Genomic DNA, 22788 nt, shown 5'->3' on the forward strand with positions numbered 1-22788 from the left:
TTAGAAAAATTCAAATCAAAACCACAGTGAGGTATCATCTCACACTGGTCAGAATGGCCATCATCAAAAAATATACAAACTGTAAATGCTGGAGAGAGGGTGGAGAAAAGGGAACCCTGTTACACTTTTAGTGGAAATGCAAATTGATACAGCTACTATGGAGAACAGAACTTTTAAAAAACCTAGGAATAAACCTACTATGCAACCCAGCAATCCCACTACTGGGCATATACCCTGAGAAAACCATAATTGAAAAAGACCCATGTACTCCAATGTTCATTGCAGCAGTATTTACAATAGCTAAGACATGGAAGCAACCTAGATATCCATTGTCAGATGAATGGACAAGGAGGTTGTGGTACATATACACAATGCAATATTACTCAACTATAGAAAGGAATACATTTGAGTCAGTTCTAGTGAAGCGGATGAACCTAGAGCCTATTATACAGAGTGAAGTAAGTCAGAAGGAGAAAGTCAAATACTGTACGTGAAAGCAGATATACAGAATCTAGAAAGATACTACTGATGATCTTATTTGCAGGGCAGCAAAGGAGACACAAACATTTTGGATACAGTTAGGGAAGGAGAGGGTGGGATGAGATGAGAGAATAGCATTGAAACATACACATTCAGTTCAGTTCAGGTCAGTTGCTCAGTCATGTCCGACTCCTTGCGACCCCATGAATCACAGCATGCCAGGCCTCCCTGTCTATCACCAACTCCCGGAGTTTACTCAGACTCACATCCATCGAGTCAGTGATGCCATCCAGCCATCTCATCCTCTGTCATCCCCTTCTCCTCCTGCCCCCAATCCCTCCCAGCATCAGAGTCTTTTCCAATGAGTCAGCTCTTCGCATGAGGTGGCCAAGGTACTGGAGTTTCAGCTTCAGCATCATTACTTCCAAAGAAATCCCAGGGATGGTCTCCTTCAGAATGGACTGATTGGGTCTCCTTGCAGTCCAAGAGACTCTCAAGAGTCTTCTCCAACACCACAGTTCAAAAGCATCAATTCTTCGGCGCTCAGCCTTCTTCACAGTCCAACTCTCACATCCATACATGACCACTGGAAAAACCATAGGCTTGACTAGACGGACCTTTGTTGGCAAAGTAATGTCTCTGCTTTTCAATATGCTATCTAAGTTGGTCATAACTTTCCTTCCAAGGAGGAAGCGTCTTTTAATTTCATGGCTGCAGTCACCATCTGCAGTGATTTTGGAGCCCCCCAAAATCAAGTCTGACACTGTTTCCACTGTTTCCCCATCTATTTGCCATGAAGTGATGGGACCAGATGCCATGATCTTCATTTTCTGAACGTTGAGCTTTAAACCAACTTTTTCACTCTCCTCTTTCACTTTCATCAAGAGGCTTTTTAGTTCCTCTTCACTTTCTGCCATAAGGGTGGTGTCATCTGCATATCTGAGGTTATTGATATTTCTCCCAGCAATCTTGATTCCAGCTTGTGTTTCTTCCAGCCCAGCGTTTCTCATGATGTACTCTGCATTTATATGTTAAATAAGCAGGGTGACAATATACAGCCTTGACATACTCCTTTTCCTATTTGGAACCAGTCTGTTGTTCCATGTCCAGTCCTAACTGTTGCTTCCTGACCTGCATATAGGTTTCTCAAGAGGCAGGTCAGGTGGTCTGGTTTTCCCATCTCTTTCAGAATTTTCCAGTTTATTGTGATCCCACAGTCAAAGGCTTTGGCATAGTCAATAAAGCAGAAATAGATGTTTTTCTGGAACTCTCTTGCTTTTTCCATGATCCAGTGGATGTTGGCAATTTGATCTCTGGTTCCTCTGCCTTTTCTAAAACCAGCTTGAACATCTGGAAGTTCATGGTTCACGTATTGCTGAAGCCTGGCTTGGAGAATTTTGAGCATTACTAGCATGTGAGATGAGTGCAATTGTGTGGTAGTTAGAGCATTCTTTTCTTTGAGCATTGAGCATTTGAGTTTGAGCATTGCCTTTCTTTGGGATTGGAATGAAAACTGACCTTTTCCAGTCCTGTGGCCACTGCTGAGTTTTCCAAATTTGTTGGCATATTCAGTGCAACACTTTCATATGTAAAATAGATATCTTGTGGGAGTTAGATGTATGACAGAGGGAACCCAAAGCCACATAGAGGGGTGACCACCTAGAGATGTGGGATGGGGAGGGGTTGGGATGGGCGTTCAAGAGGGATGGGGCATGGGTATACCTAATGATGATTCATGTTGATGTATGAGAAAACCATCACAGTATTTAATGTAATTATCCTCTAATTTAAAAAAAAAACTTACATTGGTATATTACTACTAACTAAACTCCAAACTTCATTCAGATATCACCAGTTTTCCTATTAATGTCTTTTTTTTTTTTAAGTACTAGAATCTAGTCCAAGGTTTAATCAGTCCATTGCATTTAATCATCATGTGTCGTTACTCATTCTGATCTGTGGCAATTTCTCAGTTTTTCCTTTTTTTTGCCCATAACTCTAACATTTTTGTAGAGTACTGGTTAGAAGTTTTGTAGAAGGCCTCTCGATTTCTGTTAGTCTGATGTTTTTCTCATGAGCACACTGGGGTTATTTGTTTTGGAGAAGATTGTTGTTATCATTGTTTAGTCACTAAGTCATGTCCAACTCTTTTGTGACCCCATGGACTATGGCCCAACAGGCTGCTCTGTCCATGGTATTTCCTAGGCAAAAATACTGTAATGGGTTGCCATTTCCTTCTTCAGGAGATCTTCCCAACCCAGGGATTGAACTCGTGTTGCCTGCATTGGCAGGCAGAGTCTTTATCAACAAGCCCCCAAGGAAGACCTTTTGGAGAAGACTACCACAGAAGTAAAGTGCCATTTTCATCACGTTATATCAAGGAGGGTACATAATATCCCATTCATGGATCACAGCCTTGTTATGACTAAGAGGCTTGCATAACTCAATGAACTATGGGCAGTGCCACCCAGGGCCACCCAAGACAGATGGGTCATAATGAAGAGTTCTGACAAAACATGGTCCACTGGAGGAGAAAATGGCAAACCAATCTTGCTGTGAGAATCTCATGAACAATATGAAAGGGCAGAAAGATTTGACATTGGAAGATGAGCCTCCCAGGTCAGAAGGTATTCAGATGTTACTGGGGAAGAGTTCAGGCAATTACTAATAGCTCCAGAAAGAACGAAGCAACTAGCCAAAACAAAAATGATGCTCAGTTGTGGATGTGTCTGGTGGTGAAAGTAAAGTCCAATGCTGTAAAAAACAACATTGGATAGGAACCTGGAATTAGGTCCATCGATCAAGGAAAATTGAATGTCATCAAGCAGGAGATGTCAAGATTGAACATCAACATCTTAGGAATCAGTGAACTAAAATGGATGAGAATGGGCAAATTTAATTCAGATGACCATTATGTCTAATACTGTGGGCAAGAATCCCTTTGAAGAATGAAGTAGCCCTCGTATTCAACAAAGGAGTCTGAAATGCAGTACTTGGGTGCAGTCTCAAATACAATAGAATGATCTCAGTTCATTTCTAAGGCAAACCATTCAACATCACAGTAATCCAGGTCTATGCCCTGATCAGTAATGCCAAATAAGGTGAAGTTGACAGGTTCTATGAAGACCTATAAGAACTTCTAGAACTAACACCAAAAAAAAAAAAAAAAAAAAAAAACCAAAATGTCCATTTCATCACAGGGGATTGGAATGCAAAGGTAGGAAGTCAAGAGATACTTGGAGTAACAGACAAGTTTGGCCTTGAAGTACAAAATGAAGTAGGGCAAAGGTTAACAGAGTTTTGTTAAGATAACACCCTTTTCCAACAACACAATAGACGATTCTACACACGGACATCACCAAATGATCAATACAGAAATCAGATTGATTATATTCTTTGCTGCTAAAGATGGAGAAGTTCTATACAGTCAGCAAAAACAATACCTGGAGCTGACTGTAGCGCAGATGATCAATTCCCTATTGCAAAATTCAGATTTCAATTGAAGTAAGTACTCCTTAGAAGAAAAGTTATGACCAACCTAGATAGTATATTCAAAAGCAGAGACATTACTTTGCCGACTAAGGTCCATCTAGTCAAGGCTATGGTTTTTCCTGTGGTCATGTATGGATGTGAGAGTTGGACTGTGAAGAAGGCTGAGCACCGAAGAATTGATGCTTTTGAACTGTGGTGTTGGAGAAGACTCTTGAGAGTCCCTTGGACTGCAAGGAGATCCAACCAGTCCATTCTGAAGGAGATCAACCCTGGGATTTCTTTGGAAGGAATGATGCTGAAGCTGAAACTCCAGTACCTTGGCCACCTCATGCGAAGAGTTGACTCATTGGAAAAGACTCTGATGCTGGGAGGGATTGAGGGCAGAAGGAGAAGGGGACGACAGAGGATGAGATGGCTGGATGGCATCACTGACTCGATGGACGTGAGTCTGAGTGAACTCCGGGGGATGGTGATGGACAGGGAGGCGTGGCGTGCTGCGATTCATGGGGTCTCAAAGAGTCGGACACGACTGAGCGACTGAACTGAACTGAACTGAAGTAGGAAAAACCACTAGGCAATTTAGGTATGACCTAAGTCAAATCCCTGACACTTATACAGTAGAGGTGATGAATAGAATCAAGGGATTAGATCTGGTTGACAGAGTGCTTGAAGAACTATGGACAGAGATTCCTAATATTGTGCAGGAGGCAATAACCAAAATCATCCCAAGCAAAAAGAAATGCAGGAGGCAAAATGGTTGTCTGAGGAAGCTTTACAAATAGCTGAGGAAAAAAGAGAAGCAAAAGACAAGGGAGAAAGGGAAAGATATACCCAACTGAATGCAGAGTTCCAGAGAATAGCAAAGAAAGATAAGAAAGCCTTCTTATGTGAACGATGCAAAGAAATAGGGGAAAACAATACAGTGGGAAATACTAGAGATCTGTTTTTAAAAATTGGAGATATCAAGGGAATATTTCATGCAGAGATGGGCACAATATGGAACGGAAATGGTAAAGACCTAACAGAAGCAAAGGCGACTAGGAAGAGGGGGCAAGAATACAGAGACGAACCATAGAAAAACAGTCTTAATGACCCAGATAAGCACTTGGTGTGGTCACTCACCTAGAGCTGGACATCCTGGAGTGCAAAGTCAAGTGGGCCTTAGGAGGCAATGCTACAAACAAAGGTAGCGGAGGTGATGGAATTCCAGCTGAGCTATTTCAAATCCTAAAAAATGCTGTTGTTAAAGTGCTGCACTAATATGTCATCAAATTTGGAAAGCCTAGCAGTGGCCACAGGACTGGAATGGTCAATTTTTATTCCAATCCCAAAGAAGAGCAATACCAAAGAATGTTCAAACTACCATATAATTGCACTCATTTCACATGCTAGTAAGATTATGTCAAAAGGCTTCTGTGGTACATATACACAACGGAGTATTACTCAGCCATTAAAAAGAATACATTTGAATCAGTTCTAATGAGATGGATGAAACTGGAGCCGATTATACAGAGTGAAGTAAGCCAGAAAGAAAAACACCAATACAGTATACTGACACATATATATGGAATTTAGAAAGATGGTAATGATGACCCTGGAAGCGAGACAGCAAAAGAGACACAGATGTATATAACGGACTTTTGGACTCTGAGGGAGAGGGAGAGGGTGGGATGATTTGGGAGAATGGCATTGAAACTTGTATACTATCATGTAAGAAATGAAGTGCCAGTCTATGTTCGATACAGAATACAGGATGCTTGGGGCTGGTGCATGGGGATGATCCAGAGAGATGATATGAGGTGGGAGGTGGGAGGGGGATTCAGGATTGGGAGCTTGTATACACCCGTGGTGGATTCATGTCAATGTATGGCAAAACCAATACAGTATTGTAAAGTAAAATAAAGTTTTAAAAAATTAAAAAAAAAAAGGCTTCAAGCTCGGCTTCATCAGTACATGAACCAAGAACTTCCAGATGTACAAGCTAGATTTTTAAAAGGCAGAACCAGAGGTCAAATTACTAACACTCATTGGATCATGGAGAAAGCAAAGGAGTTCCAGAAAAACATCTACTTCTTTTTCATTGATTACACTATTCATTGACTGTTTCAGTGACTATGCTGTTGACTACACTATTCATACACTGTGTCATTGACTACACTAAAGCCTTTGACCATGTGGATCACAACAAACTGGAAAGTTCTTAAAGTGATGGGAATGCCAGACCACCTTACCTATCTCCTGAGAAACCTGTACGCTGGTTAAGAAGCAACAGTTAGAACTGAACATGGAACAACTGACTTGTTCAAAATTTGGAAAGGAGTAGGACAAGGCTGTAAATTGTCACCATCCGTATTTAACTTCTGTGCAGAACACATCATGTGAAATGCTGGGCTGGATGAATCACAAGCTGGAATCAAGATTGCCGGGAGAAATGCCATCAACCTCAGGTATGCAGATGATACCACTTTAATAGCAGAAAGTGAAGAGGAACTAAAGAGCTTCTTGTTGAGGGTGAAAGAGGAGAGTGAAAAAGCTGGCTTAAAGCTCAACATTAAGAAAATAAAGATCATGGCATCTGGTCCCATCACTTCATGGCAAACAGAAGGGGGAAAAGTGGAAGCAGTGACTGATTTTATTTTCTGGGCTCCAAAATCACTGTGGATGGTGACTGAAGCAATGGAATTAAGACACTTGTTCCTTAGAAGGAAAACTATGACAAACCTAGACATTGTATTAAAGAGCAGAGACATCAGTTTGCTGACAAAGTTCCATCTAGTCAAAACTATGGTTTTTCTAGTGGTCATATATGGATGTGACATTTGGACCATAAAGAAGGCTGAGTGTTGAAGAAGTGATGCTTTCAAATTGTGGTGCTGGAGAATACTATTGAGAGTCCCTTGGACTGCAAGGAGATCAAACCAGTCAATCTTAAAGAAAATCAACCCTTATATTCATTGGAAGGACTGATGCTGTAGCTCCAGTACTTTGGCCACATAATGTGAAGAACTGACTCATTGGAAAAGACCCTGATGCTGGGAAAGATTGAAGGCAAAAGGAGAAGGGGACGGAAGAGAATGAGATATTAGATAGCATCACAGACTTAATGGAGATGAATTCGAGCAAACTCCAGGGGATAGTGAAGGACAGGGGAGCCTCATTGGAAAAGACCCTGATGCTGGGAAAGATTGAAGGCAAAAGGAGAAGGGGGCAGAAGAGAATGAGATATTAGATAGCATCACAGACTTAATGGAGATGAATTCGAGCAAACTCCAGGGGATAGTGAAGGACAGGGGAGCCTGAAATGCTACAGTCCATTAGTTCACAAAGAATCAGACACAACTTAGTGACTGAACAACAACAATAACATAATATCATGTATCACTAATATCACTACTTAACTTTGATCACTTTGTTAACCTAATATTTGCCATTTTTACCCAAAGTAAAATTTCTTTTTTTGCCTTTCCATTCTCTATTCTTTGGAAGTAGCTCACTAAGTGTAGGCCCCACTGAAGCTTGTCCTTCAGGAAGGGAGAGTATCTATACATATTATTTGGAATCATCCATAAGGAATATCTGTATCTTTTATACATTAATTTATTCTTACATTCATATGTGTATGAACTCACATATATTTATTTTATACTTTGAGTTTTAATCCAATATTACTTCATTTACTTTGTTGCTCAAAATTCTCACAGCTTTGTCCATCAAGAATTATTTGAGTTTGGCTCCTGTGGCCCTTTGAAATGTCCCCTTCATGGTATCTTTTCAGTATTGCCTTATTTTCTGGTACTACAAGATACTTCAGACTTATTTGGTATTTTCCTTTCCCTAGTCCTAGAATTCACCAATTCTCCAAAGAACCCTAGTTCCTTTTATTGGAAAATTGTATTTAAAAATAAAGGTATGGGAGCCAAAGAAATCTTAAGGAAGAACAAAGCTGGAAGTGTTATGACCTCTGACTTTATACTGGAAAGCTACAGTAATCAAAACAGTATGGTACTGGGACAAAAACAGACACATAAATCAATGGAATAGAATAGAGAGGCCAGCAATAAACTCAAGCTTAAATGGTCAATTAATAGACAATGCAAAGGCAAGAATATATAATATATATACAGATATATGTATATATGATACAATTATATTCAGTAAATGGTATTGGGAGAACTTGGCAGCTATATTAAAAAGAATCAAAGTGGACTACTTTCTCACATTACACAAAATAAATTCAAAATGGATAGAAGATGTAAACGTAAGACTTAAAACAATAAATCTGCAAGAAATATAGACAGTACATTTTTAACATTAATCTTCGCAATATTGTTTTTTATCTGTCTCCTCAGGCAAAGGCAACAAAAGCAAACCTAAATAAATGGGACTACATCAAACTAAAACTCTTTTGTACAGTGAAGAAGACAATCAACAAAATGAAACAGCAGTCTATTGAATGGGAGAAGATAGTTGCAAATGATATAGCTCATAAAGGGCTAATATCCAGATTATACAAGGAACTCATTCAACTCAACCAAACAAACAAACAAACAAACAAACAAACAAACAAACACTTAATGTTAAAAATGAGCAGAGGCCCTTGACAGACATTTTTCCAAAGAAGACATACAGATGGCAAAGAGTCATAAGAAAAAATGCTCAACATGACTAATCATCAGGGAAATGTACAGCAAAACCACAATGAAATATCACTGCACAACTGTCAGATTGGCTACTATCAAAAACACAATAAATAAAAAATAATTATCAGAGTATGGAGAAAAGAGTACCCTTTGTGCACTATTCATAGGATTGTAAATTGTTGCACCCACGTTGGAAAACAGTATGGGAGTTCCTCAAAACATAGAAAATAGAACAGCCATAGATCCAAGGATTTCACTTCTGAGTATTTACCTCAAGAAAACAAAAGCACAAATTAAGAAAAATACAAGTACACCAGTGTTCATGGCAGCATTACTTACAATAGCCAGAGTATGGAAGCAACCCAAGTGTCAATCAATAGGTGGATGAATAAAGAATGTGTAACATATGTATATATTGTTATTGTTGTTCAGTTGCTAAATCGTGTCCAACTCTTTGCAATCCCATGAACTTCAGCACACTAAGCTTCCCTGTCCTTCACCATCTCCTGGAGTTTACTCAAACTCATGTCCATTGAGTCGATGATGCAATACAACCATCTCATCCTCTGTTGTCCCCTCATCCTCCAGCCTTCAATCTTTCCCAACATCAGGGTCTTTTCCAATGAGTCAGTTCTTCCCATCAGGTGGCCAAAGTCCTGGAGCTTCAGCACCAGTCCTTCGAATGAATATTCAGGACTGATTTCCTTATGAATGACTGGTTTGATCTCCTTGCAGTCCAAGGGACTCACAAGAGTCTTCTGCAGCACCACAGTTTGAAAGCATCAATTCTTTGTCACTCAGCCTTCTTTATGGTCCATCTCTCACATCTGCACATGACTACTGGATAAACCATAGCTTTGACTATACAGATCTTTGTCAGAAAAGTGATGTGTCTGCTCTTTAATATACTGTCTATGCTTGTCATAGCTTTTCTTCCAAGGAGCAAGCGTCTTTTAATTCCATGGCTGCAGTCACCCTCTGCAGTGATTTTGGAGCCCAAGAAAATAAAATAGGTCACTGTTTCCACTTTTTCCCTTTTGTCTGCCATGAAGTGATGGGACTAGATGCCATGATCTTCATTTTTTGAATGTTGACTTTTAACCCTGCTTTATCACTCGCCTCTTTCACCTTTACCAAGAGGCGATTTAGTTCCTCTTTGCTTTCTGCCATTAGAGTGGTATCATTTGCATACCTGAGGTTATTGATATTTCTCCTGGCAATCTTGATTCCAGCTTGTGATTCATTCTACCTGGCATTTTGTATGATGTGCTCTGCATAGAAGTTAAATAGGCAGTGTGACAATATACAACATTGACGTATTCCTTTCCCAATTTTGAACCAGTCAGTTGTTCCATGTCCGATTCTAACTGTTGCTTCTTGTCCTGCATACAGGTTTCTCAGGAGACAGGTAAGGTGGTCTGGTATTCCCATCTCTAAGAATTTTCCACAGTCTGTTGTTATCCACATGGTCAAAGACCTTAGCATAGGCAATGAAGCAGAAGTAGATGTTTTTCTGGAATTCCCTTGCTTTTTATATGACCCAGCAGATATTGGCTATTTGATCTCTGGTTCCTCTGCCTTTTTATAATGCAGCTTGTACATCTGGAATTTCTTGGTCGATATACTGATGAAGCCTAGCTTGAAGGATTTTGAGCATAATCTTGCTAGCATGGTGACTGAACTGAACTGAACTTGCTAGCATGTGAAATGAGCACAACTGTATGGCAATTTGAACATTTATGGCATTGCCTTTCTTTGGGATTGGAATGGAAACTGACCTTTTACAGTCCTATGACCACATGGAAATACGAGACCACCTGGCCTGCCTCTTGAGAAACCTGTATGCAGGTCAGTCAGTCGGTTCAATCACTCAGTCATGTCTGACACTTTGCGACCCCATGAACCGCAGCACGCCAGACCTCCCTGTTCATTACCAACTCCCAGAGTCCACCCAAACCGATGTCCACTGAGTCAGTGATGCCATCCAACCATCTCATCCTCTGTCATCCCCTTCTCTTCCTGCTCTCAATCTTTCCAAGCAACAGGGTCTTTTCCAAAGAGTCAGATCTTCACATCAGGTGGCCAAAGTATTGGAGTTTCGACTTCAACATCACTCCTTCCAATGAACACCCAGGACTGATCTCCTTCAGGATGGACTGGCTGGATCTCCTTGCAGTCCAAGGGACTCTCAAGAGTCTTCTCCAACACCACAGTTCAAAAGCATCAATTCTTCGGCGCTTAGCTTACTTCACAGTCCAACTCTCACATCCATACATGACCACTGGAAAACCCATAGCCTTGACTAGATGGACCTTTGTTGACAAAGTAATGTCTCTGCTTTTGAATATGCTATCTAGGTTGGTCATAACTTTCCTTCCAAGGAGTAAGTGTCTTTTAATTTCATGGCTGCAATCATTATCTGCAGTGATTTTGGAGCCCCCAAAAATAAAGTCAGCCACTGTTTCCACTGTTTCCCTATCTATTTGCCATGAAGTGATGGGAGCAGATGCCATGATCTTAGTTTTCTGAGTGTTGAGCTTAAGCCAACTTTTTCACTCTTCTCTTTCGCTTTCATCAACGGGCTCTTTGGTTCATTTTCTGCCATAAGGGTGGTGTCATCTGCATATCTGAGGTTATTGATATTTCTCCCAGCAATCTTGATTCCAGCTTGTGCTTCTTCCAGCCCAACATTTCGCATGATGTACACTGCATATAAGTTAAATAAGCAGGGTGACAATATACAGCCTTGACATACTCCTTTTCCTATTTGGAACCAGTCTGTTGTTCCATGTCCCCTTGACATACTCCTTGTCCTATTTGGAACCAGTCTGTTGTTCCATGTCCAGTCCTAAATGTTGCTTCCTGATCTGCATACAGGTTTCTCAAGAGGCATGTCCAGTTGGTCTGGTACTCTATCTCTTTCAGAATTGTCCACAGTTTATTGTGATCCACACAGTCAAAGGCTTTGGCATAGTCAATCAAGCTGAAATAGATGTTTTTCTGGAACTCTCTTGCTTTTTCAATGATCCAGTGGATGTTGGCAATTTGATCTCTGGTTCCTCTGCCTTTTCTATATCCAGCTTGAACATCTGGAAGTTCACAGTTCACATATTGCTAAAGCCAGGCTTGGAGAATTTTGAGCATTACTTTACTAGCATGTGAGTACTTTACTAGCATGTGAGATGAGTGCAATTGTGTGGTAGTTTGATTATTCTTTAGCATTGCCTTTCTTTGGGGCTGGAATGAAAACTGACCTTTTCCAATCCTGTGGCCACTCCTGAGTTTTCCAAATTTGCTGACATATTGAGTGCAGCACTTTCACAGCATCATCTTCCAGGATTTGAAAAAGCTCTACTGGAATTCCATCACCTCCACTAGCTTTGTTCATAGTGATGCGTCCAAAGACCCACTTGACTTCACATTCCAGGATGTCCGGCTCTAGGTGAGTGTGAGTGATCACACCATTGTGATTATCTGGGTTGTGAAGATCTTTTTTGTACCGTTCTTCTTTGTATTCTTGCCACCACTTCTTAATATTTTCTGCCTCTCTTAGGTCCATACCATTTCTGTCCTTTGTTGAGCCCATCTTTGCAAAAAATATTCCCTTTCCCTGGTGGCTCAGAGGATAAAGCATCTGCCTGCAATGCAGGAGACCCAGGTTCGATCCCTGGGTTGGGAAGATCCCCTGGAGAAGGAAATGGCAACCCACTCCAGTATTCTTGCCTGGAGAATCCCATGGACAGAGGAGCCTGGCGGGCTACAGTCCACAGGGTCACAAAGAGTCGGACATGACCTAGCAACTTCACTTTCACTTTGTATCTCTAATTTTCTTGAAGAGATCTCTAGTCTTTCTCATTCCATTATTTTCCCCTATTTATTTGCATTGATCACTGAGGAAGGCTTTCTTATCTCTCCTTGCTATTCTCTGAAATTCTGCATTCAAATGGGTATATCTTTCCTTTTCTGCCTTGCTTTTCACTTCTCTTCTTTTCACAGCTATTTGTAAGTCCTCCTCAGACAGCCAGTTTGCTTTTTTGCATTTCTTTTTCTTGGGGATGGTCTTAATTCCTGTCTCCTGTACAATCCCAGGAAGTAATAGTTAGAACTAGACATGGAACAACAGACTGGTTCCAAATAGGAAAAGGAGTACGTCAAGGCTGTATATTGTCACCCTGCTTATTTTATGTATATGCAGAGTACATCATGAAAAATGCTGGGCTGGATGAAGCACAAGCTGGAATCAAGATTGCCAGGAGGAATATCAATAACCTCAGATATGCAGATAACACCACCCTTCTGGCAGAAAATGAAGAAGAACTAAAGAGCCTCTTGATGAAAGTGAAAGAGGAGAGTGAAAAAGTTGGCTTAAAGGTCAACATTCAGAAAGCTAAGATCATGGCATCTGGTCCCATCACTTCATGGCAAATACATGGGGAAACAGTGGAAACAGTGGCTCACTTTATTTTGGGGGGCTCCAAAATCACTGCAGATAATGATTGCAGCCATGAAATTAAAAGACTCTTACTCCTTGGAAGGAAAGTTATGATCAACCTATACAGCATATTCAAAAGCAGAGACATTACTTTGTCAACAAAGGTCCTTCTAGTCAAGGCTATGGGTTTTCCAGTAGTCATGTATGGATGTGAGATTTGGACTGTGAAGTAAGCTAAGCACCGAAGAATTGATGCTTTTGAACTGTGGTGTTGGAGAAGACTCTTGAGAGTCCCTTGGACTGCAAGGAGTTCCAGCCAGTCCATCCTAAAGGAGATCAGTCCTGGGTGTTTATTGCATAGATTGATGTTGAAGCTGAAACTCCAATGCTTTGGCCACCTGATGTGAAGAACTGACTCATTGGAAAAGACTCTGATGCTGGGAAAGATTGAAGGCAGTGGTAGAAGGGGACACCAGAGGATGAGATGGTTGGATGGCATCACCAATTCAATGGACATGAGTTTAGGTAGGCTCCAGGATTTGGTGATGGAGAGGGAGGCCTGGCATGCTGCAGTTCATGGGGTTGCAGAGTCAGACACGAATGAGTGACTGAATGGAACTGAACTGACCACTGCTGAGTTTTCCAAATCTGCTGGCATATTGAGTGCAGTGTATATATATATATATATACACACACACACACACACACACACACACACACACATATACATATACAATGGAATTTTTCTCAGCTGTAACAAAGAATGAAAGCTAAGCATCCCATAGTTAAAGCAATCTATCATGCATTGAAACCAATGTGAGTTAAATTGGATAAAAAAAACAGCTCTAAACAACCTTTCCCCTATATTATTGATGCCACAAATTTTATATTTTAAATCTTGTAGAAAATATTAATAAAAAATAGAGTTAGAAATAAAAATTTCAAAAATACTGGTTTATACATTTGCTCACTAGTTTAACTCTGCTAAAGGTCTTTATGTCTTCATATGGCTCTGAGTTACTGAGAGTTTTGGCCTTTATTTTCAACCTGAGAAACACCCCTTGGGATTTCCTGTAGGGTGGGTTTAGTGATAATGAATGTCCTCAGCTTTTGTCTTTCTGCTCTTTTAGTTTCCAATCAAAATAGGATTTTCCAAAGTTAAGTCACATATCTTCACCTAGTGCAGTTATTTCACACATTTGTAACAGATTCCTTTGTCACAGTCTTCATTCCATCCTTTATCTCTTGACATCCTGGTTGATCTTTTAATGTGCATACCCTAAGGCTCATTATCTATGAATTATGGTTTTATATATTTTGACAAATGCATAGTATCATGTATTCATCACCCCAAAACCACAAAGAAGAGTTCTGTCACTCTCAAAATTCTTCTGTGTATTCCCTTTGTTATCAACTACCCTCCTTTTTCTCAACATCCAGAAACTACGATGAGAATCCCATCCCTATGGTTTTACCTTTTCCAGAGTGTCATATGAATATAATCATACAATATGTAGCTTTTATGTGTGCTTTCTGCCTCTTAGCAAAATGTATTTAAGGGTTATCCATGTTGTTGCACATGGCAGTAGTTCTTTCAAATAGTTCTTTTAAATAGTTCCTCTTTATCATTCAATAATATTCCATTGTAAAGATGTTTATCCATTCTCTTATTGAAAGAAATCTTGATTGTTTATAGGTTTTAGAAGTTATGAATAAAGTTTCTATAAACATCACGTGCAGGTTTTTGTGTGGACATAAGTTCACTTGTGTATATACCTTGGAGTGCATTTTCTGCTATGATTAAACTATATTTAATTCAATCTCTTTCCAAGAAGTATGACTGGAGAATGTGTGTATGGTGCAGTAGAGTATCTGCTGCTGAGCTTGATTGGAATAGCGATCACTCTCATACCATATTCCCTATGGAAGGAAAACAATATCCAAAGGGTGTTCCTCTCACGGGTACCAGAAAGATGAAATTTCTATAAATGACCACTAGACGGCAGGGTACTTGCTGGCCCCATGGGAGTCAGAAATCTTTGGAAGTTTCTGGGAGACTGTTAAAATTGTGGAGAATGGCCTTGAAACACGTATACTATCATGTAAGAAACTAATCGCCAGTCTATGTTTGATGCAGGATACAGGATGCTTGGGTCTGGTGCACGGGGATGATCCAGAGAGATGATATGGGGTGGGAGGTGAGAGGGGGGTTCATATTTGGGAACTCATGTACACCCAGGGTGGATTCATATCAATGTATGGCAAAACCAATACAATATTGTAAAGTAAAATAATGTAAAAATAAAAATTTAAAAAAATTGTATCATCCTCACCTCTTTTCCTAGTAAAGGGATATTTGAGTCAAAATCAGGAAATATAATCAATACTTATGCGTCACAACATGTACCTCACTACTAATTCAGGAAACTAGGCTTGGGTTTCATGTTGGCTAGTATGTCAACAAGTAAACTTGTGTAACTTTAAACTTTGAGTTAGATAATGAGTTTTGACCTGGAATGGAGTATGCAGCATCTCATCATGTTCGTGTCCCTTGCTGTGTGTGTGCGAGCTCAGTCATGTTTGATTCTGCGACCCCATGGACTGTAGCCCACCAGGCTCTTCTGTCCATGAAATTTTCCAAGCAAGAATACTGGAGTGGGTTGTCATTTCCTACTCCAGAGATCTTCCTGATCCAGGAATCAAATCCTTGTCTTTTGTGTCTCTTGAATTAGCAAGCAGATTCCTTACCACTAGTGCCACTTCCTCTACAAAACAGAGGAAGCTTGGAACATTGATACCTGTATTCTGATGCCAGCTACCTAGTGCTCAGCCTCTCCTAGCCTTCTATCCATGACATCTGTAAAATGAGGATAACACCTACCCATTCACACGTAGAGTTATTGCTAGGGATCAACATAAGATGAACAATATGAAATATATAAGTACATTATAAATTTATCACACAAAAGTGAATTATTAAATTTTAATAATCATATTAGAATATAAAATGATACATATATTAGGTGGTATCATACATTTAAAAATTAGTCTTAGGTACTTCCCTGGTGGTCCAGTGGCTAGGGCTTCATACTCCCAGTGCAGGGGCCTGGGTTCAATACCTGGTCAGGAAACTAGATCCCATATGCTGTAACTAAGTTCACATGCTGCAACTAAATACCCAGTGCAATCAAATAAATAAATAGGAGACTTCCCTGGTGGTCCAGTGGTTAAGAGTCTGCCTTGCAATGCAAGGGGCATGAGATTGATCCCTGGTCAGGGAACTAAGATCCCACATGCTACAGAGCAACTAAACCCACACACTGCAACTGGAGAGATGGTATGCTGCAACTACTGAACCTGCATGCCACAACTAGGGAGTCCTGTACTCTGGAACAAAGGATCCCACATGACGCAATGAAGATTTCGTGTACTGAAACTAAAACTGAAACATCCAAATAAATAACAAATGAATAAAATACAAAAATAAGTAAATATTGTTAAAAAGAAAATAAAGTAAAATAAAACTCAGTCTTGAAGACATGATCTGTTCTTCCTGCATCAGGACAGGTAGATATTTAGTTATTAAAGTGACCCAAGATTTTAAAATTTTTCTTTTTGCTTTAGCAGTGTTGAAAATACATCAACTTGGAAAAAAGAAAAGAAAAGAAAATACATCAGCTTCATTCCAAATGGAGCTAATTTTATAGCTTCCTTACCCTCACAAAATCAATACTACTTCAGTTTACAAAGTAAATATTGGCATATTCAGTAGATATTACTGTTTGGGGTTTCATATAGAATTCTTGATTGACTTTGGTACTCTGGGCTAGGTTGTTCCCTTATAACCTGGAGTATCAGTATTGACCTTGGAGTACAAAATGAAGCAGGGCAAAAAATAACAGAGTTTTACTAAGAGAACATACTGGTCATAGCAAACACCGTCTTCTAACAACACAAGAAACGACTCTATATATCATACATATCATGCATATCACCAGATGGTCAATACTGAAATCAGATTGATTATATTCTTTGCAGCCAAAGATGGAAAAGCTCTATACAGTCAGCAAAAAACAATACTGGGAGCTGACTGTGGCTCAGATCATCAACTCTTTATTGCCAAATATAGACTTAAATTGAAGAAAGTAGGGGAAAACCACAGAGAAGGCAATGGCAACCCAGTCCAGTACTCTTGCCTGGCAAATCCCATGGACAGAGCAGCCTGGTAGGCTGCAGTCCATGGGGTCGCACAGAGTCGGACATGACTGAAGCAACTTAGCAGCAGCAGCAGCAGGGAAAAAACACTAGACCATTCAGGTATGACCTAATTCAAATCCCTTATGATTATACAGTGGAAGTGATAAATAGACTCATGGGATTAGATCTGATAGAGTGCCTGAGAACTATGGACAGAGGTTCGTGACATTGTCTGGGAAGCTGTGATCAAAACCATCCCAAAGAAAAAGAAACGCAAAAAGGCAAAATGGTTGTCTGAGGAGGCCTTACAAATAGAAGAGAGAAGAGAAGCAAAAAGCAAAGGAGAAAAGGAAAGATATATCCATCTGAATGCAGAGTTACAAAGAATAGCAAGGAGATATTTAAAAAAAAGCCTTCCTCAGTGATCAGTGCAAAGAAATAGAGAAAAACAATAGAATGGGGAAAACTAGAGATCTCTTCAAGAAAATTAGACATACCAAGGGAACACTTCATGCAAAGATGGGCACAATAAAGGACAGAAACAGTATGGACCTAACAGAAGCAGAAGATGTTAAGAAGAGGTGGTGAGAATACATAGAAGAACTATAGAAAAAAATATCTCTATGACCCAGATAACCAGGATGGTGTGATCATTCACCTAGAGCCAGACATCCTGGAGTGCAAAGTCAAGTGGGCCTTACAAAGCATCACTATGAATAAAGCTAGTGGAGGTGATGGAATTCCAGTTGAACTATTTCAAATCCTAAAAGATGATGCTGTGAAAGTGCTGCACTCAATATGCCAGCAAATTTGGAAACCTCAGCAGTGGCCACAGGACTGGAAAAGGTCAGTTTTCATTCCAATCCCAAAGAAATCAGTGCCAAAGAATGATCAAACTACTGCACCTTTGCACTCATTTCACACACCAGCAAAGTAATGCTCAAAATTCTTCAAGATAGACTTCAACAGTACATGAACCAAGAACTTCCAGAAATTCAAGCTGGATTTAGAAAAAGCAGAGGAACCAGAGATCAAATTGCCAACATCTGTTGGATCATAGAAAAAGCATGAGAATTCCAGGAAAACATCTACTTCTTCTTCATTGACTATGCTATAAGCCTTTGACTGTTTGGATTGCACCAAACTGTGGAAAATTATTAAAAAGATGGGAAAACTAGACCACCTTACCTGCCTCCTGAGAAACCTGTATGCAGGTCAAGAAGCAACAGTTAGAACCGGACATGGAACAATGGACTGGCTCAAAGTTAGGAAAGGAGTATGTCAAGTCTTTATGTGGTCCCCCTGCTTATTTAACTTATATGCAGAGTACATCATGAGAAATGCTGGGCTGGGTGAAGCACAAACTGGAATCAAGATTGCTAGGACAAATATCAATAACCTCAGATATGCAGATGATACCACCTTTATGGCAGAAAGTGAAGAAGAACTAAAGAGCCTCTTGATGAAAGTGAAAGAGGAGAGTGAAAAAGTTGGCTCGATGGACATGAGTTTGAGTAAGCTCTGGGAGTTGGTGACGGACAGGGAAGCCTGGTGGGCTGCAGTCCATGGGGTTTCAAAGAGACACAACTGAGCGACTGAACTGAACTGATGCAGATGATGCCACCCTTATGGCAGAAAGCAAGCAGGAACTAAAGAGCCTCTTGATGAAAGTGAAAGAGGAGAGTAAAAAAAAGCTGGCTTAAGACTCAACATTCAAAAATTGAAGATCATGGCATCTGGTCCCATCACTTCTTGGCAAATAGATGCAGAAACAATGGAAACTGTGACAGACTTTATTTTCTTGGGCTCAAAGTCACTGCAGATGGTGACTGCAGCTGTGTAATGGAAAGATGCTTGCTCCTTGGAAGAAAAGCTATGACCAACCTAGACAGCATGTTAAAAAGCAGAGACATTACTTTGCCAATGAAAGTCCATATAGTCAAAGCTATGCTTTTTCCTGTAGTCATATATGGATGTGAAATTGGACCATATAGAAGACTGAGTGCTGAAGAACTGATGCTTTTGAACTGTGCTGTTGGAGAAGACTCTTGGACTGGAAGGAGATCAAACCACTCAATCCTAGAGGAAATCAACCCTAAGTATTCATTGAAAGGACTGATGCTGAAGCTGAAGCTCCAATATTTGGCCACCTGATGTGAAGAGCCAACTCTTTGGAAAAGACCCTGATGCTAGGAAAGATTAAAGGCAGGAGGAGAAGGGGATGACAGAGGGTGAGATGGTTGGGTGGCATCAGCGACTCAATGGACATGAGTTTGAGCAAGCTCCGGGAGATGGTGAAGGACAGGGAAGCCTGGTGTGCTGAAGTCCATAGGGTTGCAAAGAGTTGGACATGACTGAGTGACTGAACAACAACAGCAACAACAAGGGTTCACACTGTACAACTAACTCAACATTCTCCACATAGACCAACAGACTTCTTTTCTTCATGATATAAATCTGTGAAGATCCCCAAACATTGTAATGAAAATGGACTTGCCAACACCAAAATCAGAGCAGCAAGATCCTTTATTAAAGATCCTTTATCCAAAGATAAAGATTGATTGTTACACAGGTGGTGTCTTCCCATTTTTCCTGTTCAGTGGAAAATCTTGCAGAGCATTGCAAAGCAAAGCTCAGCCCAGGTTTTTGAAACTCACCCAATGATATTTTAATATTGGGGATAAAAGAAAGATTGCAGCCTAATTTATTCATTTACTTTATTGTTCTCTTTAAAGTACATATCATATGTTATAAATATTAAGTTTCACGAAAGGGCAGGGGAATTCAATGGCAGTCCAGTGGTTAAGATTCTGAGCTTTCACTGCTGGGAACCCTAGCTTGATCCCTGGTTGGGGAACTAAGATCCCACAAACCTCACAGCATGCCTTCCCCCCAAAAATCAAAAACAAGAATTTCATGAAAGGAAATTTATTTCATAAGTTTTATATTTTATCCTATGTAGGCACAGTCTCCTTCCCCACCATTTGCAGAACACACAGATACAGTTAGTGAGACAGACCACACAGATGTGTATGTCCTTTGGGAATTTAGAGCAAGGGAACATTATGCTGGCAATATCAGGTCAGAGAAGGCTATAAACTTTCCCTTCCATTCGGGTTTCCCTGGTGGCTCAGATGGTAAAGAACCCACTTGCAATGGGGGAGACCTGGGTTCGATCCTTGGGTTGGGAAGATACCCTGGAGAAGGACATGGCAACCCACTCCAATATTCTGGCCTGAAGAATTCCATGGATTTTATAGTCCATGGGTTCTAACTGACTTTCACTTTCACTTACCCTAATAGTGATACTGAACAAATCTAGCCAGGGTTTTTCTCATATCCATGTGTACAGTTTTATTTATCAAGGATTAGACAAAACGTCTGGGGGGAAGTATGCATAGCAGAACTAGTCATTCTTTAAAGTATAGTATTTTCCTTGCCCGTGAATTCTTGTAGACTGTCAGTAGAGCCTCGGACACTCTAAGGACGGAAATGATGTGTGCAATATGGGGAATAAATGACCTGAATAAACTTTGAATTTTAAAAGTTGTATGGTGCTGACACAAAGATAGAAATATAGATCAATGGAACAAAATAGAAAGCCTGGAGATAAATTCACACACCTATGGAAACCTTATGGACACCTTATCTTTGACAAAGGAAGCAAGAATATACAATGGAGAAAAGACAATCTCTTTTACAAGTGATGCTTGGAAAACTGTTCAACCACTTGTAAAAGAATGAAACAAACACTTTTTAACACCATACACAAAAATAAACTCAAAATGGATTAAAGATCTGAATGTAAGACCAGAAACTATAAAACTCCTAGAGGTAAACATAGGCAAAGCACTCTCTGACATAAATCACAGCAGGATCCTCTATGACCCACCTCCCAGAGTAATGGAAAGAAAAGCAAAAATAAACAAATGGGACCTAATTAAACTTAAAAACTTTTGCACAACGAAGGAATCTACAAACAAGGTGAAAAGACAACCTTCAGAATGGGAGAAAATAATAGCAAACAAAGCCACTGACAAAGAATTAATCTCAAAAATATACAAACAGCTCATGCATCTCATTTGCAGAAAAATAATCTACCCAATCAAAAAATAGGCCAAAGAACTAAACAGATATTTCTCCAAAGAAGACATACAGATGGCTAACAAACACATGAAAAGATGCTCAACACCATTCATTATCAGAGAAATGCAAATCAAAACCACAATGAGGTACCATCACATGCCAGTCAGAATGGCTGCTATCAAAAAGTCTACAAACAATAAATGCTGGAGAGGGTGCAGAGAAAAAGGAACCTCCTTACACTGTTGGTGGGAATGCAAACTAGTACAGCCACTATGGAGAACAGTGTGGAGATTCCTTAAAAAACTGGAAATAGAACTGCCATATGACTCAGCAGTCCCAGTGCTGGGCATACACACTGAGGAAACCAGAATTGAAAGAGACACATGTACCCCAATGTTCATCGCAGAGCTGTTTACAACAGCCAGGACATGGAAGCAAACTAGATGTCTGTCGGCAGATGAATGGATAAGAAAGCTGTGGTACACGATGGAATATTACTCAGCTATTTAAAAAAACGTACTTGACTCAGTTCTAATGAAGTGGATAAAACTGAAACCTATTATACAGAGTGAAGTAAGTCAGAAAGAAAAACACCAATAGAGTATATTAACACATACATATGGAATTTAGAAAGATGGTAACGATGACCCTATATGCGAGACAGTGAAAGAGACACAGATATAACGAACAGACTTTTGGACTCTGTGGGAGAAGGCAAGGGTAGGATTTTTGGAGAGAATAGCATTGAAACATGTATATTAGCATATGTGAAATAGATAACCAGTCCAAGTTCAATGCATGAAACAGGGCACTCAAAGCTGAACAATTCTGAGGGATGGGATGGGGAGGGAGGTGGGAGGGGGGTTCAGGATGGGGTACACATGTACACCTATAGCTGATTCATGTCAATGTATGGCAAAAACCACCACAATATTGTAAAGTAATTAGCCTCCAATTAAAATAAATAAATTAATTTTTTAAAGTTTTACTTCTTTTTTTATGTAGGCTTCTGGATATACAGTTATGGGCTGTCAGAGCTGAAAGATACCTGATACCATTGTATCTACCCCTCCAAGCTCAACAAACTTTACTTAGGGAAGTGTTTAGTGTCGTAGGGAAAGAATGAGATTTGGAGAGAATTGTTTTCTAGTTTCAGCTCAAGCACTAACTCCACTCTTGAAGAATTCTTTTGATTTCTCTGAAACTCAGTTTTCTTATATGTAAAATGGAAGTGATAATCCTCATGACATTGTAAGATTGTATTGTTGAATTCCAAGTTCACCCCTAGATTCACTGATATGATAGAAGGATTTGCAGGACTCTGAACTGGAATGTGAAGTCAAGTGGGCCTTAGAAAGCATCACTACAAACAAAGCTAGTGGAGGTGATGGCATTCCAGTTGAGCTGTTTCAAATCCTGAAAGATGATGCTGGGAAAGTGCTGCACTCAATATGCCACCAA

The 22788-nt window shown here is 40.0% G+C and overlaps 1 protein-coding gene and 1 non-coding gene across 2 annotated transcripts in view; both read left to right on the forward strand.

Annotated features, from left to right (window-relative positions):
- The window catches only part of KIAA2022 (KIAA2022 ortholog), a 209239-nt gene that overhangs the window by 127184 nt on the left and 59267 nt on the right, over positions 1–22788 (forward strand). The gene's annotated exons all lie outside the window — the stretch shown is intronic.
- TRNAC-GCA lies at positions 12220–12291 on the forward strand. Its single transcript has one exon. It is a non-coding gene; the product is annotated as a tRNA-Cys (tRNA).

This window comes from Capra hircus, assembly GCF_001704415.2.
Source record: "Capra hircus breed San Clemente chromosome X unlocalized genomic scaffold, ASM170441v1, whole genome shotgun sequence".
Taxonomy (NCBI): Eukaryota; Metazoa; Chordata; class Mammalia; order Artiodactyla; family Bovidae; genus Capra; species Capra hircus.